The following is a 15,540-nucleotide window of genomic DNA, read 5'->3' as shown; positions in this document are numbered from 1 at the left end:
GCACCAAAGCAGCAACAAGTCAGACTTGTGAGAGCGAAGGAGTTGCTTCGCTTGGCCGAAAGCGGTCAATCTCCGAACTTTGTGTTTTCTGACGAGAAAATGTTTCAAATTCGGGCAGCTTGCGAGTCGTTTCTGGACCGTCTCAAAGCCTTAGTCAAAGCGAAAAGGTGGTTATATCGAGAAAAAGAAAATTGATTCTTAATTTTGTATTATTTTCACACATTTTTTTACTTTGAATTGAATAAAAGTAATTTTCCAAACTAAATTTATGGCCCTCATAATTGGTTACACTTCGAGTGCCGGACCCTGTACAACTGCTGAAGTTGTATTGCTGCAATATAACGTTAGGTGGGAGATTAGTTCAGTGAATGCTTGTTTTCGAGCAAAGTACAGTATTCCCTTGAATTATCAGAAACCCTTGTGTTACTAGATCAAAGACGGTTGCTTTAATAGCCTTTTTTCATACAAACTATTGCCTCTAATCAAGTGAACCGGACTGTATATAAGTATAAATAAATTAAATATAAAAATTATATAAATAAATAAAAAATTAAATAAAAAGCCAGAACTTTGCAATATGTCGCGCTGCTTTTATTGTGAGCACAGGTGTATACACTTGCACAGACACATGCACTTTCTAACTCTGCTTATGCGACACGGAAAAATGCTGATATTTTAATTTGTCACTCTTTATCCCCGAGACTCTGGTGTCCTGTGCCCATCTTTAGTCTGCTCACTGAATTTTCTAAGAAGCAAAATATAAACATATGGGGAAATACGAAGTCACTGACACTTTTTAAGCCAAGCCTGTAGTTCTCATGTAGTGTAAATGAGAACATTATTTTAAAGTCACATACAAATCGCCAGAAGGCCTTGCTGGCTGGATATTACGACGCGTTGTCAGAAAATAACGACGAAATGGACAAAACCAGCATTGACATCAAAACATTACAAAGCAGTGGTAAGAACTCAGATTACAAAGAAAAAAGAAAAAAAACAACAAAAACAACCAATGGCAGCAACGGTAACCGATATGTTGGCAGGAAATTATTTTTGTAAATAAAAAATACGGCAAGAAAAATAAGAAAACGGCGTACTTGTTAGTAGATTGGTCAGGTTTGTGTAAGTGTTGTGACAGTCAAGCCGTCACACTTTGTTAGAATGACAACAGTTGCATTACGTTGACAAAAGGTCTGGCAACCGCACTCCCTGCTTGCAAGCGGAAAGTGAGTGCAAAAGTAGAAGGCTGTATGTAAAATCAGAGGGTTGCAACAAGAAAAAAAATTAAACAAAAAAAAAATATTTATTGAAGTAAAACATTTGGCAATGCGCTGCGCAATATTTAATGTATATCGGTTAAAAATGAACAGCCCATAACAATGATGAGGGAGATGATGATGTTTTAATATCCAAGGCCTAGTGGTGTTCAAACACTTGTTCATAAATATTATTCACATAATCACGTTTGATTTCCATCAAAAGAACAATTTTGCTGATGCAAACCCATTTGTGTGCATGAAGTGTTTGATGATATTGATGCTGTCAGACATATTGGTCTGCTGTTCCAGACACTTGAAGGGACGGAAATGCAAAGCCAGACATTCTTCAAATTCAAAGTTTCATACAAATAAGAGAAGCCAAAGCATTAAAAAGGACACCCCGCTGGGTGTATGGAGTGGGAGTAGCGTAAGAATATAAAAAAAATTAATTACAACAAAATCAGTTCGCATCATTTGAAATATTGACTTTTAGCTGTAGCCTAAACCACCAAACCCACTCAAGTCCTGAGTATCACTCGGTAAGTTTCGGGTTCGAAGCCAGCTGTGGAACATAAAAGCGCAAAACCTCCTATCTCTGCCAAACAAAAAAAGAAAAAACGAGTAGCATCAACACGCACAGAAGCAGGAGTCTATTATGAATCCCTACCACTTTCCAAGTCAATGGGACTTCCAGGCAGAATTACTAACGTGCAAAACCTTCTCCGACATCTTACAAGCTGGAGCCAAGATAGTCCAGCTGCTACAAAAACGGTAAATTCAATCAACATATCTTCCAAACTTGTAATGCAATTAATAAAGAAACTCTGTTCGCTCAGCCGACCGACGCGGAACCAGTAGAAGTTCTCTGCAGCCGAATTAAGACGAAAATAGAGTCTCACTATTACAGCATTGCTCGTAGACGATGGAAGGGCCACCAACCTATGCAATATGCAGGAAGACATGGTTCTTACAGGACACTGGAAAGTTGGAGCGCACGCATTGAGGATAAATACATATACATAGTATATGAGGATAAATTGGTCACGCTCTTCCTATTATTTGTTGTGTGCGTGTTGATGTTATTCCACAAATGGAGGGCCTACAGTTTTAAGCCGACTCCGAACGGCAGATATTGTTTTTTTTTATGAGGAGCTTTTTCATGGCAGAAATACACCCGGAGGTTTGGCATTGCTTGCCGAGGGACGACCACTATTGGAAAAACTTCTTCTATTATTTGGTGTTTCATGCACGGAGATTGGAATCGAAGCACTTTCGAATGGTAGTCCCGCACCAACGCATTCGGCTACGGCGGCCGCCGTAGAATAAACATTTTTCCCCTTGCAGCTTTCCCCCGTGCTCCCTTGCAGGTTCAAGTTCAGTGCCATTCTCGTGATGCTATCAGGTGGTTTTCTCAATGTGTGACCTATCCATCGCCACTTTCTGCGTTTGATTTGCCATAGGATGGGTTCCTCGTTCGTTAATCTCCACAGTGCGTCGTTACTGATGGTGTTTGGTCAGAATATTCTACAAATGATGCGGAGTTATTTGCTGATGAAGGATTGTAGCCTCTGTGTGATGGTGTTACAGACCAACCATGTTTCGTTTCCGTAGAACAATACGGACTTCACGCATGAACCGAGTATTCGTAGTTTAGTGCACTTGGAGATTTGCGAACTTCCCCATACTGTATGCATTCGCCCGAATGCCGCCCTTGTTTTGTTTAGCCTGCAGTTGACATCTTCATCTGCTCCACCGTGCCGTGATCATGCAACCGAGGTAGCAGAAGCTTTCGACGAATTCCACTGGGCAACCGTCAACCAATACCTGTCTTGCGTTATTGTGGTTAACTCTCATAACTTTGGTCTTGGCGATGTTAACCTCCAGTCCGACAGTGCATGCCAGCGCGACTAGTTTGACCATCATGCATTTTTTGTGCATTTCATGACGTCATCAAGGACGATGGCGAAGAGAAGGGGCGACAGAGGACAGAATAAACCTATCTCACATAAATATATGCCGTAATTGTGGATAAGTGGCGGAGAATCTCTATGCAATTGTCCGGAGCAAAATTGTCAAGAGCAAGATTACGAGCTTTCCACAAACCATTCCTCAACATTATAAGGAATAGGTCTCTTCTTTTCTGTGATGTGATGCAATGTGTGTACTAAACTAACAATTCTTCAAAGTGGGCGGAGCAATAACCATTTTACATTTCGGTTTTAAAGGGTGGCAAAACCTTCTTACAAATTTTATTGATTTTGAAGTTTTTTTATATTATTAATATGGTCTATGGATAAGTTCGTGCGGTTTTACAACAGATGGCGTAACTTGATTATTATTCCATCGATCCACATTTCCAAACATTCATTGGAGAGCTACTGTCGTAAGGCACAAACGTCAGTATAAGTTTTTTATTTGAAGCGTAAACAACAATATTTTTACCACACTTGAAAATGTCGAATTTCGTGCCAAATAATGTGTTTTTGCGGGGAATTCTTTAATATGAAGAAAAAAGCAGCCGAAAGTCATCGTATCTTGGTGGAAGTTTATGGTGAGCATGCTCTAGCTGAGCGAACGTGCCAGAAGTGGTTTGCACGCTTTAAAAGTGGTGATTTTGGCCGCGCCGCCAAAGTTCATGGATACCGAATTGGAGGAATTGCTCGATCAAGATCCGGCTCAAACGCAAGAAGAGGTTGCAAAAACTTTGGGAGTTGATCACTCAACCATTTCCAAACGTTTAAAAGCCATGGGAATGATCCGAAATTCAAATTTCGAAAAAACCGCACGAACTTATTCATAGACCTATTATATATTTTTTTTTTGTTAGTTACAACTTCCGCGATTTTGGAAAAGTGTCTCAATTACACTGTTGAACAATATAAGGGTTGTTGCTATTGGAGCTCAACCAAACATAAGTATTCATGCGTATCCACTTGCAACACCAGGGTCAAAATTTTCAATTGACAGTAATACTATGTGTGCTTGCCCAAATCCACAAAGATGGTAACACTAAAATCATAAAATTTCAAAAAAGTTCAGGATTCAACTGGAAAATAAATCAAACTGCAGTATCCCTTCTCTCTAAAGGAAACACCAAGAGTGTACCCTGCATTGGCACACAGATGGTTCGAAAACACCCGAAATCAGGGGCGCTGAGATGTCGGTCCCCAAACAAAAGTTGCCTACACTGATGGGTAATTTTCCAAGTATCTGCGTACAAGCGCCTGCGATCTGTCTGTGCGTAAAGATAAATGAGGCGATTGCCATTTTGAACAACAGTCAGCTCTGCACTCAAAGCCTTGTCATCCCTTGAGGCCAAGCCCTCAATAGTCCTAAAGTGCATAAAGAGATTAAATTTGTTAGAGGCGCCCAAACGGGTATTAGGGCATAACAGAGAACGGGGTGGCGGACGCATTGACTAGAGAGTCTGTGGCTTTAAAGCTCATAGCATCTGACCCTCTTCATGGCCATGGGTTTAAGGACTCCTGTCTATGCACAGTGGCAGATTTGAAGAAAATAGCGGCATAAATTAAAATACTGTCCGTAAGGACTTGAAATTTGGTACACGTGATTGTATTTGTATATAGAAAAATTGGAAAAAGTTTCAAACGTATCAGGCCACGCCCACTCATACCGCCCATATAACTCATATAAAAAAAATTTAATTTTTTACTTAAAATATCGCTTTTATTTAATATTCTTCTGCTTCGAGCTCATATGAATATGCATCTAAGGGTTTATAATCCGAATCTGAATCTGATTCATATTCGATATCTACTAAGGCGAGATTTTCGTCGTCAGTTTTCACATTGGGTTTAGCGAGAAGTTCGAGTACTTTTGACGGCAATTTTTTATAATTGTGGTTGTTGTATTTATCCAAAAAATATTAACTTGAAAGTAGGGGATCTGATGAATCAATTGCTCGGTGAAACACATCTACTAAATTATTAATACGACTGTTTTTTCGAGAATGCGACAGTCTATCCCGTTTGTAAAACCTGTTTCGGCTCTCCGAAGCATTTTCTCCTAAGCATCCAACTGGAACTGAAGAAGCAGCAATAATTTGGGATCCATGAACCAATATTTTGTGAACCGTCGGCGACATTGGATACCAAGAATATTTGCCATGTATAAGTCTGAAGCTTTCGTACAGAAATTCTGGAACTTTTGTGGACATATTTCATATTCTGTTGCTTGTATTCCGACGGGTCTACATTCAGATTTAGCTTTAAAAACGTTGTCGTAGCATGGGAATATGTCGCAACCATGCTTCTGGTTTATGGCTCGAATGGCGTTATACTGCTTTTTGGAGAAAGAATTTTCAAGTAAAAATGCTAATGCTTCATCTGCAGTCATCTGAACTGGTTTTTGATTGCAATCGCTTTTCCTCTTGACATTGATAATATTTTCTTTTAAAGAACAATCAATACAGTCAGTACATTCATTACATTTTGATTTTTTGGCGCATATGGTAGCTGCATGAAAAAGCATTGCTGTATTGTGCCCTTGACTAGTCGCGATATCTGAAGCTATCTTTCGTTTTAAACGACTACTGCTTTCATCGTAAGTCAGCCGTGGACGACCAATGGAACACTCTTTCACAGCAGCTCTTTCAATATGTATTGTCATTTTTGAATCAAGGAACTATTGGTGTTTCTCTTTGAATTTTTCTATTTTTCTTTGGCATTTTGGCATGTACTTGCATATATAAGCGACAAAGTTCGAAATTTTTTTATTTATTTCAAGTTTATTAGCTGCCTTAAGATTTTCATTAATCTTTTCAAACACCCACTCAGAAAGCGCTTTACTTGTGCGCCCATTATCAATCCAAATTTGAAGCAACTCCTTGTGACTGAACTCTACCTTGTCTGCAATATCAGCAAATATTTTAAAAAAGCGCAAAAAAGCGCAAGCAAAATTATTGGCATCATCTTAAGAACATTTAACGGAAAATAATTGCATTCTTACTTGCATGTAGCAACGAGAAGCAGGTAACATTTAGTCCACAAATCACAGAACGTTGAGGTTAGGTTTCTTCTACAAACAATACCAACAATAACAAACGAAACGAAAGACAAAACACACAAGTACAAATTCTTTGACATTAACCTAATGATCAACATACCTTGAACTATGTTTTCCATATTTAGCAATACCTCTAGCTATTTTATTAAGCGAATTATGGAGCATTAAAAGTTAAACAAGCTTTTGAGCAAAATCAAAACAAAAGCCACGTGCCACAAACAGCTGCTTTTGCAGGGCTGCCAGAAGGCCGGGGCTGCATGAATAATTAAAAATTTTTTATTTTCAAATAGATAAAACACTTATTTAGTGAAAATAATATTAATTTAATAGCAATGCTAAAATTTTTTTTTTGAGTTTATGCCGCTATTTTCTTCAAATCTGCCACTGTGCTATGGTGCGACCTATCTCCAGAAATGCCACTACACTCGCTTCTTAAATGTGATGCCATAGCGAGAAGTAGTAAACATCTTTGCTTGCTATGGGCAGAAGAAAGGCACATACGCTCAGGTTTTTTGAGGAAACTGGGTCTGTATGAGGTATTGTGACGAGTATAGGGCACAAAAGATACTAAGGCCAAAAAGAAAACGCCTCTTTTATTCTATTTCATTCCAATCTAATGCTATGTTATGCTATTTTGCGCTATCGCAATAAGATGTTCTACACTAACTGCATTATTCACCAGACTACCACTTATATCTGGGATCACTTCAGGTTAATAAAACTATTAAGAACTGGTCCGATCTTCTTGGACTCGAAAAATGAAGGATGTAAGCCAAGCGCAACCCAAAGGATGGGAAAAGTTCGACAGACAAATCGAATATCGTTCATTGTTAAACCCTTCCGGTACGATTTAACAATGAAAACCTGTGCATAAAATATCTCATTTTTATTTAAGAAAAGTAAGCGTGACCCGTACAAGTCCTCCCAAGAAATAAAACCGGAAACAATTGAGGAATATAGCCTAAATATATCAAGCGGACTTACACAAAGACGCCTTAACGAAAATAAATTGTATGGGCGTGTCAGCAGAAAAAAAAACACCACGGTCGAAAAAAAAATATCAAGGCACATTTGTCTTTAGCAAATACACATAGAAGCAAAGACGGACAAAACTAAAATTAATGTGATTGGTCCTGATGGGAAGACTTTTGTTCATCGTGAAAAAAAAACCAACAGTTCAATCCTCGGTACACAACAAAGGCCGTAATGTACGGTGGGAGTAACCTGAAAGTTTGGGGATCATTTTTTTGGAGTGGAATCGCACCAATAACGAGAATAAATGGCAATATGGATAAGATTACTTATCTTAGTATTCTCAAAAATACGATGGAGCCATATTCTTTCGAGTCCATGCCACTAAACGGGTTATTCATGCATGATAACAACCCCAAGCAAACAGCAAAAGTGGTGAAAAGTTGGCTTTCCAAAGAAAAAATTGCAGTTCTGGATTGGCCAGCTCAAAGCACCGACCTTTAGCCCCATTGAAATCTGTGGAACAATACATTATTAAGGTTAAGGTTGGGCAAAAAAATAATTCAAAATGAAAATGAACTATGGCAAGGAGTACAGGAAACGAGGAACTCTATTCTTTTGGAGAGATGCCAAAAGTTAATGGAACGTTTACCTTGCAGGTGAAAAGCAGTTTTATGGTAAAAGAGAATGGATGCTCAAAAACAGTTAATCACGTAAGAAACAAATAATCAAAGTTAACCAATTTGAAATGACTAATTTCTGTGTTTCTTGAAAGTGCGACAAAAGTGCGATATTTCAGAGTCCAGCTCAAAATGCGTTAAAATCCGATTTTTTGAACTCGTTAAAATTGTAGATTTTGAATTGTTATTTATTTAGAGTGTTTTTTTGTTTTTGATTATACTGAAATAAAATATGGGAGGTTGAATTAGTTTTAAAGGTTTTTTTCGAAGATTTGGGGCTTTATTGTGAAAAAACGGTACAAAATATTTTATTTGAAGTATTGGCCATCGCTAGCTACAACTTTCGCCCATCTTTCGGGCAATTTTCGGATGCCGTTTCTCCAAAATTCTGGCCGCTGCTTGGCTATCCATGACTCAACCCATGTGCTATTTCTCTGGGCATAGCTGCATATACCAGGTTGTTCAATTAGTTTTGCGGTTCGATAAGAGCCCGCTCTTGCCAAAACTGTTTTTGTTATGTTGGTACACCCTTCACTTGAACGTATGTCAAGTTTCATTTCAATCTTTCAATTCATTCTTTGTTTACAAGCCATTTATGTTAGTACCGACGTGTCAAAGTATTTTCTACAATAGAAAAATCAAGTATCGAGCAGTGATTGAATTTCTTTTTTGGAAGCTTTAAAACCAAAGGCAATTTATGAACGAATATTGAAAGTGTATAAGGGCTTTTCGCCATCTATTAGTGCAGTAGAAAGAAGGGTTGCTGAGTTTAAACGTGCTCGTACAAGCCTTGAAGATGATCCACGGCAAGGACGTCCAAAAACAGCAACAGCGCCGGAAATCGTAGAAAAATTACAGGAAATCGTATTGGAAAATCGTCGAGTGACTGAAAGAGATTTAGTAGAAGCCCTAGGCATCTCATTGGGCAATGTAAGCAAATTTTTTTGACTGAAGTATTGGGTTTCAGAAAGCCGTGTGCTCAATGGGTGCCGCATTCCGCATTCGCTATCATTGGAACAAAAACACTTTCGAATGTGACTTTCTCAGCAAAATGTAGAGCATTTTCGAAAGGCTAAAATGGATTTTGTGCGTCGATTCATCACTATGGATAAGACTTGGGTCTATATTTGTGATCCTAAATCAAAACAAGAGACTAAAGAGTGGTCGGACGAAAACCGATGTTCTCAGCATGGTATGGTCGTTAAAAAGTGGTCGTTTCCACGACAGTCGGTTCTACGTTACCGAAACGACACGGATTTATATCCAGCCAAGGACAGTCACCCCAGTAGCATTCCCCGTATGGAATGTTTATGCTGCTAAACAACAACTACAACTAAAGTGGAGGTGAACAGGGTTTTTCGGCTCCGAAACGAGTTCGTGTCCAAGAATCTGTCAAGAAGGTGTTATCATCAGTTTTTTGGGATGCGAAAGGAGTTTCATTTGTGGATTACTTGCAAACTGGTAAAACAACAAATTCTGAATATTATTGTAACCCTTTAGACTGAACTGAAGGAAAAATTCGTGAATAAAGACCCAGTTTGCAAAAAAAAAAAAATATTTTTTATCAGAATAATGCACCATGTCACAAGAGAATTTTGGCAATGGCTAAAATCATGAATTAAAGATCGAATTGTTGGAGCATCCCCCGTATTCACCAGATTTGTCCCCTAGCGACTTTCATCTGTTTCCAGACTGAAATCAAATGCATGTGAGGAAAGCGTTTTCCATCAAATGAGGAGGATCTAACAGCTGTGGAAGCGTATTTTGCAGTCTTTCCAGATTCTCAGTTCAGTGATGGAATTCATAAATTGGAATCGCGTTGGAACAAGTGTATTAATGCTCAGGGAGACTATACTGAATAATAAAGCGCATTTCAAACCATAAAATTGTGTTTTCATTATCGAACCGCAAAACTTATTGAACAACCTAGTACATATATGTTGATAGAGGTAATTAATTCGCATGAGAAAAATTCGTTAGTGATGAATTGGGAGAGGAAAGTGGTTTATAGCATGAAATGTGCCTTAAAGCTACTGAAAGTTTTAATGTTAATGTCACAAAAATAATAAATACACTCTACATCAAACCCTCGTAACGAAAACATAAAATAAATAAATATTTGCACGCCAATTTTGTAGATTCGTAAATTTTATTTACACGGCAAGCTTCTGATTCGATTTATATTTATTTAAAAGATTTCTACTATTCAGTGTGTATACTAAGCAATTTGCTGTTAATCAGGGTAGGAAGCGCAGGTTAGCGTCAGCGACTACCAATGCAATGTATGTATGTATGTGCACACACATCCAAACAAAAGCGTACAATCGTACTTATACAATGAGACTTATGCACATACCACATACATACATATGTATGTAGTACATAGGTCAACCAAAAAACTGGCAGTAAAAAAGCAAACACTGATGCATGTCAAAAGCATAGACATCCCAGTGTGAATGGCTAAAATAAAAGTAAAGAGCAGTGTTGTGCGTTGGCATAAGTTCCTTTTGTATACTCCAGTTGAAGCCAATACGCCTTCATCAAATTACAGCATTCAAGAGCTCTTCAGTATTTTTAATGGTAGCTCGCTAAAGAAAAACTTCCAACCAACATATGCCACCCAAAGCACTTCTAGGTTCATAAGCAAATTTATATAATTACAATTGAGTTTAAGTACAGTATTGGGCAAATTATACGTTTTTTCTTCTCTCTTACATAATTTACAAACTTAAACTACTTGTTCGTGCCATTAGTTATGCCACAATTTCAAATTAAAGTAAAAATTTTAAGAACGAGTTTTTCAGATTTCAATGTAATTTTAAATTTCTATTTTTGCATTAATTAATGACGCTTCTGGAAAACTAAAAACTAAAACGACACCCATAATTTCCATAGATATGTATGACCCTGCATGCGGCATTAGATGCCAGCTTGAGATTCTCCAAATTTCGGTGATGAACCGAAATACTCATAATCTCTAACTTAAACCGTAATTTGTAGTAAAGAGGATTTAAGTCTGGGCTGCTCGAGGACCAGACTTCAGCAGGAATAAAAGTAGTAACCATACTTGAATTGGTTTATCAATATACACCGGTGCAGGGTAAGGTTAAAAGACCAAGTGTTCTCCATTGAAGCAGACACCATCTTCAATCTCCACCACGCCGTCCAAGACATTTTCTTTGTACAGTTGGTATGCCCTTTCGCAAATACGCAAATAAGTGACGCCTTTATGAGATACTCCCAACCAATTCTTGAACTCTTAGTATAGTATATTCCGCCTCTTGTAATGTTCTTGTGCAGACTTTGTCATTTTGTTTAGTAAAAACTTCCTGCAGTTTTTTCATCCGCAAAAATAATATTTCGTTGCAGTTTTTGTGACATAAACGTTTGGGAAATACTGCTGGAGTAACGGATATAAATCCGAGTCGATCCGGTAACATAAAACGGGCTCTCATTGAAATGAGAAAATTTTCACGGCCGTTTCTGCCACCCCAATTCTAAAATCTTCTTGCATCTTTCCAATCTTATTTACTTTAACAGCGGAGTTAAAAGATTAGGTTAGGTTAGGTTGACCTGGCTGGCTGAAAGCCATCACATAGACCTATTGGTCCTTAGTGGTACCAGACCAGAGAAGAGCTTGACCATTTACGTTTCCTTGTAGTAGGCTTCTTGTAATAAGCCTGCGTCTTTTACGAATCTAAGTAAGCTCTGAAGCTCTAATCCCGAGAGACATTCTAACTTCTCATATTGTAGAGCTCCTAAACATTTTATTTGGGTCGGAGTTAAAAGATGGTCATAAGAAAATAATCGTAACATTAATCTGGAAGACATGTCTAGCATTCTAACCATGATTTTCTGCTTCTTCAAGGTCTTTCGGCGAATCGCCCCGCACAGATAATCAAACTAGCAACGCGTGGATATCTGGTTTTGAGATGATTCTGAATGTACCAATTTTTTTAGCAAAGAGAATATTTAGCTCGTGCTATTTCCGCACTTTTCCAATTTAATCACAGCGATACGATTTTTTTGTCACCCCACCCCAAATAAATCCTTGAAATTTTTTTTTGTAAAAATTCATCAAAATTTCGCACTTTTTAGAAAAATTCTTGGTGTAAAGTTTTGTAGCCCGTTTAATTTTCAGTATAATATTGTTCAAGTTTGAAGTGGCTTAAAATTCGCGTTGATTTGTGCAATTTTTTTCACTGAGACTTGCAATTTTCTTCCATTTAAAAATCCATTTAGATCTTTTTTCAACTGAGTATCGCTCCATGATTAAGTTTGTCAAAGCCTGTAAACCAATAGACTGAAAAAAAATTACAGATCCCAAATAATTGCTGTCAAAGATCAGCGTCACCCTTGAGGCACCCTATATAAGTGATATATAGACGAATTGAAATTGTTTTGCCCTAAATAGGAATAGGTTTTATGCTTAACCTAAATCCATATGTCATCCGAATGGATACACACGCTCCGGCTCTGAAAGTATTCGATGAGGTATTAGCTGGTGGTAGCAGAGGAAAAAGAAGGCAGAGGAAAAGTTAGGCTTCCTTTGCGTTAGCAAAAGGTGATAATTTATATGGTAATTTTTTGAAATTTGTTTTCTATTGAGTAATAAACAAATAAGATATCGGGTTTTGGTACTATATGGGGTATACTATTGGCAAACCGAATATCTTTTTACTCATCCGAACATTGATTTGTCCCAACTTTTTTCACGAGTTTTATATCGAAAACAAAAAAAAATACTTCTTCGGGCTTTGTTTTTATATCTTGGAAAGAAGAGGGTATCAAAATTTGGAGGTTTTCATGATTTTTCTATTCGAGACTCATTTTCCAAAATGTATAACTCCCGGTATATTGGAACTAGAAAATTTTGTTAATTTAATTTTTAAGCCAAAAAATTAGTTTAAAAAATACTTTAATAACAATCACTAAAAAATGCTTTTTAATACAATCGAATTTAATGTCAAAATCTATTTTTAACAATTCACCGGTATAAAATTTTTAGTTTAACCATCGTGTGTCTTATCCCAATCTCCATCTAAAATGGATTTCTATTAAAAGGAGAAATTCTTAAGACTGTTGAAAATAAAAAAATACTTGCTTCTTTCAATCTTTCCGTCCCTTATTAAGATTCACGTCCCTTATTAAGCCACTCTTAGATATATCATTAACCTTTCTCTTTTGAAATCGTGTCCAATTTCTATGGGGAACATGCACACAAACACCCGCCTTGATAAATTTGAAAAGTGGGATTTTTGGAATATATTGACCTAAGTGCCATTCCTGTCCAACTGGCGCCGGTTAGCACGAAAAAGAAACGACTCGCAGTCGGTTCTATGTTACCGAAACGATCCGGCCAAGGACTGTCACTTCAGCAGCATTCCCCGTATATGTATGGGGTATGTTTGTGATATTACCATAACAACAACTGGTCAGCTTTATTAAACTCGGCCAAACTCACGTAAGCAGTAATTACGCCAATCACAACATTTGCTGTTTTCAATATCACAGCATTAAAGATGCTATTAATATTAGATGAATAATACTAATTTTTGATATAAAAAAATTTCAAAATAAAACAAAATTTTCAAAATAAAAAAATATTTCAAAATAAAAAACAAAAATTCAAAATAAAAAAAAAATTAAAAAAAAAAACGATATTTCATCTAAAAATCCATTTAATACAATTTTTCCAAAGATAATCAATTCAAATGTTATCAATTTGCCGTAATAGTTTATGCCTATTTACCTAAAATATGCCTGTTAAAATTGTTTACAAGAAACCTCATTCAACATGAAATTTATCTCTGAAATAAAAGCTTTTCTAATTTACTTAATATAACTTCAAAAGACTGCGTTCGTCCAAACTAACGACGAAAAACAAAACGAACAGAATGGACTTTAAATTGATCCAGATATATCGAAATCACATCGTTGTTGCTGCATTTGTGTGCGATCATTGACAATTGGAACACGGCTAATGACAAGTAGTCGATTGCACTAATACTCCGAAATAATCAAACGATCGAATACTCGATTTTCAATTAATGCGAAAGTTACTATTCGACTGTTCGAATAATCGATTGTTAAGAAGAGCTTTAACTAAGAGTATCGCTTATTTAGCATATGAAAGAAAAATGACTAAGTTTTGCACGGAACTGTATATAGATTTATATGCATGATTTTACGAAGATTTAAGAATCGAACGTGTGCGTGCGCATGTAGTTCGCTCATTGACAGTGGTTAATTTAAAATGCCTCCCGGCGAAGTCCACATCAATTGCGCCTTTGAAAAAAAGTATATGCACAAATTACCATCGAACTCAAAGAGGGTGAATAAACAGTGTGTCACCAAACGCCATCAAAATCTGCGTTGGCAGTTTTAACAAGCAAACATAAGTTAGAAGGACTTGGAATAGCCATATTGCACTTTTTAATGTCTGCACTTACATACATACATACATATGTACGCATTTCTGTAGTCTATAATAAAAACTTTGTAATATACATGCATATGCATATACATATGTGCATGTTTAAGTGTATTGTGTTTGCTTGTTCAAGTAAGCTTTCTCATATTTTCATCTTGTCGCAACCCTTCATCGACACTCTGCTGGTGGTTGAATGCAAAAACACAAATGAGATGTGCAATCAATCAGATGACTGATTTTATAATTCATGACGATAGGTTGTAAATATCCGCAAATTTACACTTTTGGTCACTTGCACGTCCGGCATGAAATCAAAAATAATTTTTTTTAATTGACATATAATTAATATAAGTTTGATAGGTAATTTTGCTAGGCATTTTTCTTAAAATACAACAAATATACAACTTATTTATATGCAATTAAAATTAATTAATACAATTTAAAAAGTACGATTACGAGGGTTGTTTTCCGCCCAAACACTATCAGTGAGATCTTGGAACCATAGTACCACTTTCACTCTAATTTAGTGTACTTAGGTGTCCATGAGTTTTAGAATAGATCATATTGATGACAAACAAAAACAAAATGTTTGCTATTGTGTGGTAGCTTACAAATCTATGCTTATTGCGTTGAGGCCATCAGCCATTGACTGGCTTACGGCAAAGCCCAGTAAACAATTTGTTTCAACAGGGTTGAACAAAAGGTAGAGGTTTTAGATGAATAGGATTAAGTGGAGATGTGAAGACACGGTGAGTGTCATGGGGTGTACCTTCGCATGCTGTATATATGTATGTTGAGTATGCCAGAGCCAAATCTAGCCAAAGGTAAGAGATTAACCTACAGTATCCAGAATAAAGCAACCCGTCGCGTCAGTGATTGTCTCGGGGAAGAATATTGAGCATAACAATAATGACAAAATGATATGCAACATTCAGAATTAACCCATGTAAATTGGTCGCACTGTGGCCTGTTATATGACCTGTTATTCCAAAGTGTCATACTACCATTTAAATGGTTTTCCAATAACAGGTGTTAGGTGTTAAACAGGAGAGATGATTAACGAATTTTTATAGCCGGAATTGGATGGTATTGATCTGGACAACGTTTATTTTCAACAAGACGGAGCTACGTGCCACACAACCAACGAAACCATTGATCTTTTACGGCAAAA

At 37.0% G+C, this 15,540-nt stretch overlaps 1 protein-coding gene across 4 annotated transcripts in view; it reads right to left on the bottom strand.

Annotated features, from left to right (window-relative positions):
* Positions 1-15,540, bottom strand: part of LOC129237045 (armadillo segment polarity protein) — a 49,963-nt gene that overhangs the window by 18,493 nt on the left and 15,930 nt on the right. The window lies entirely within an intron of this gene.

Source organism: Anastrepha obliqua, chromosome 2 (genome assembly GCF_027943255.1).
Source record: "Anastrepha obliqua isolate idAnaObli1 chromosome 2, idAnaObli1_1.0, whole genome shotgun sequence".
Taxonomy (NCBI): domain Eukaryota; kingdom Metazoa; phylum Arthropoda; class Insecta; order Diptera; family Tephritidae; genus Anastrepha; species Anastrepha obliqua.
Note: the sequence above shows the minus strand (reverse complement) of the source record. Positions and strands in the feature narration are given on the sequence as shown.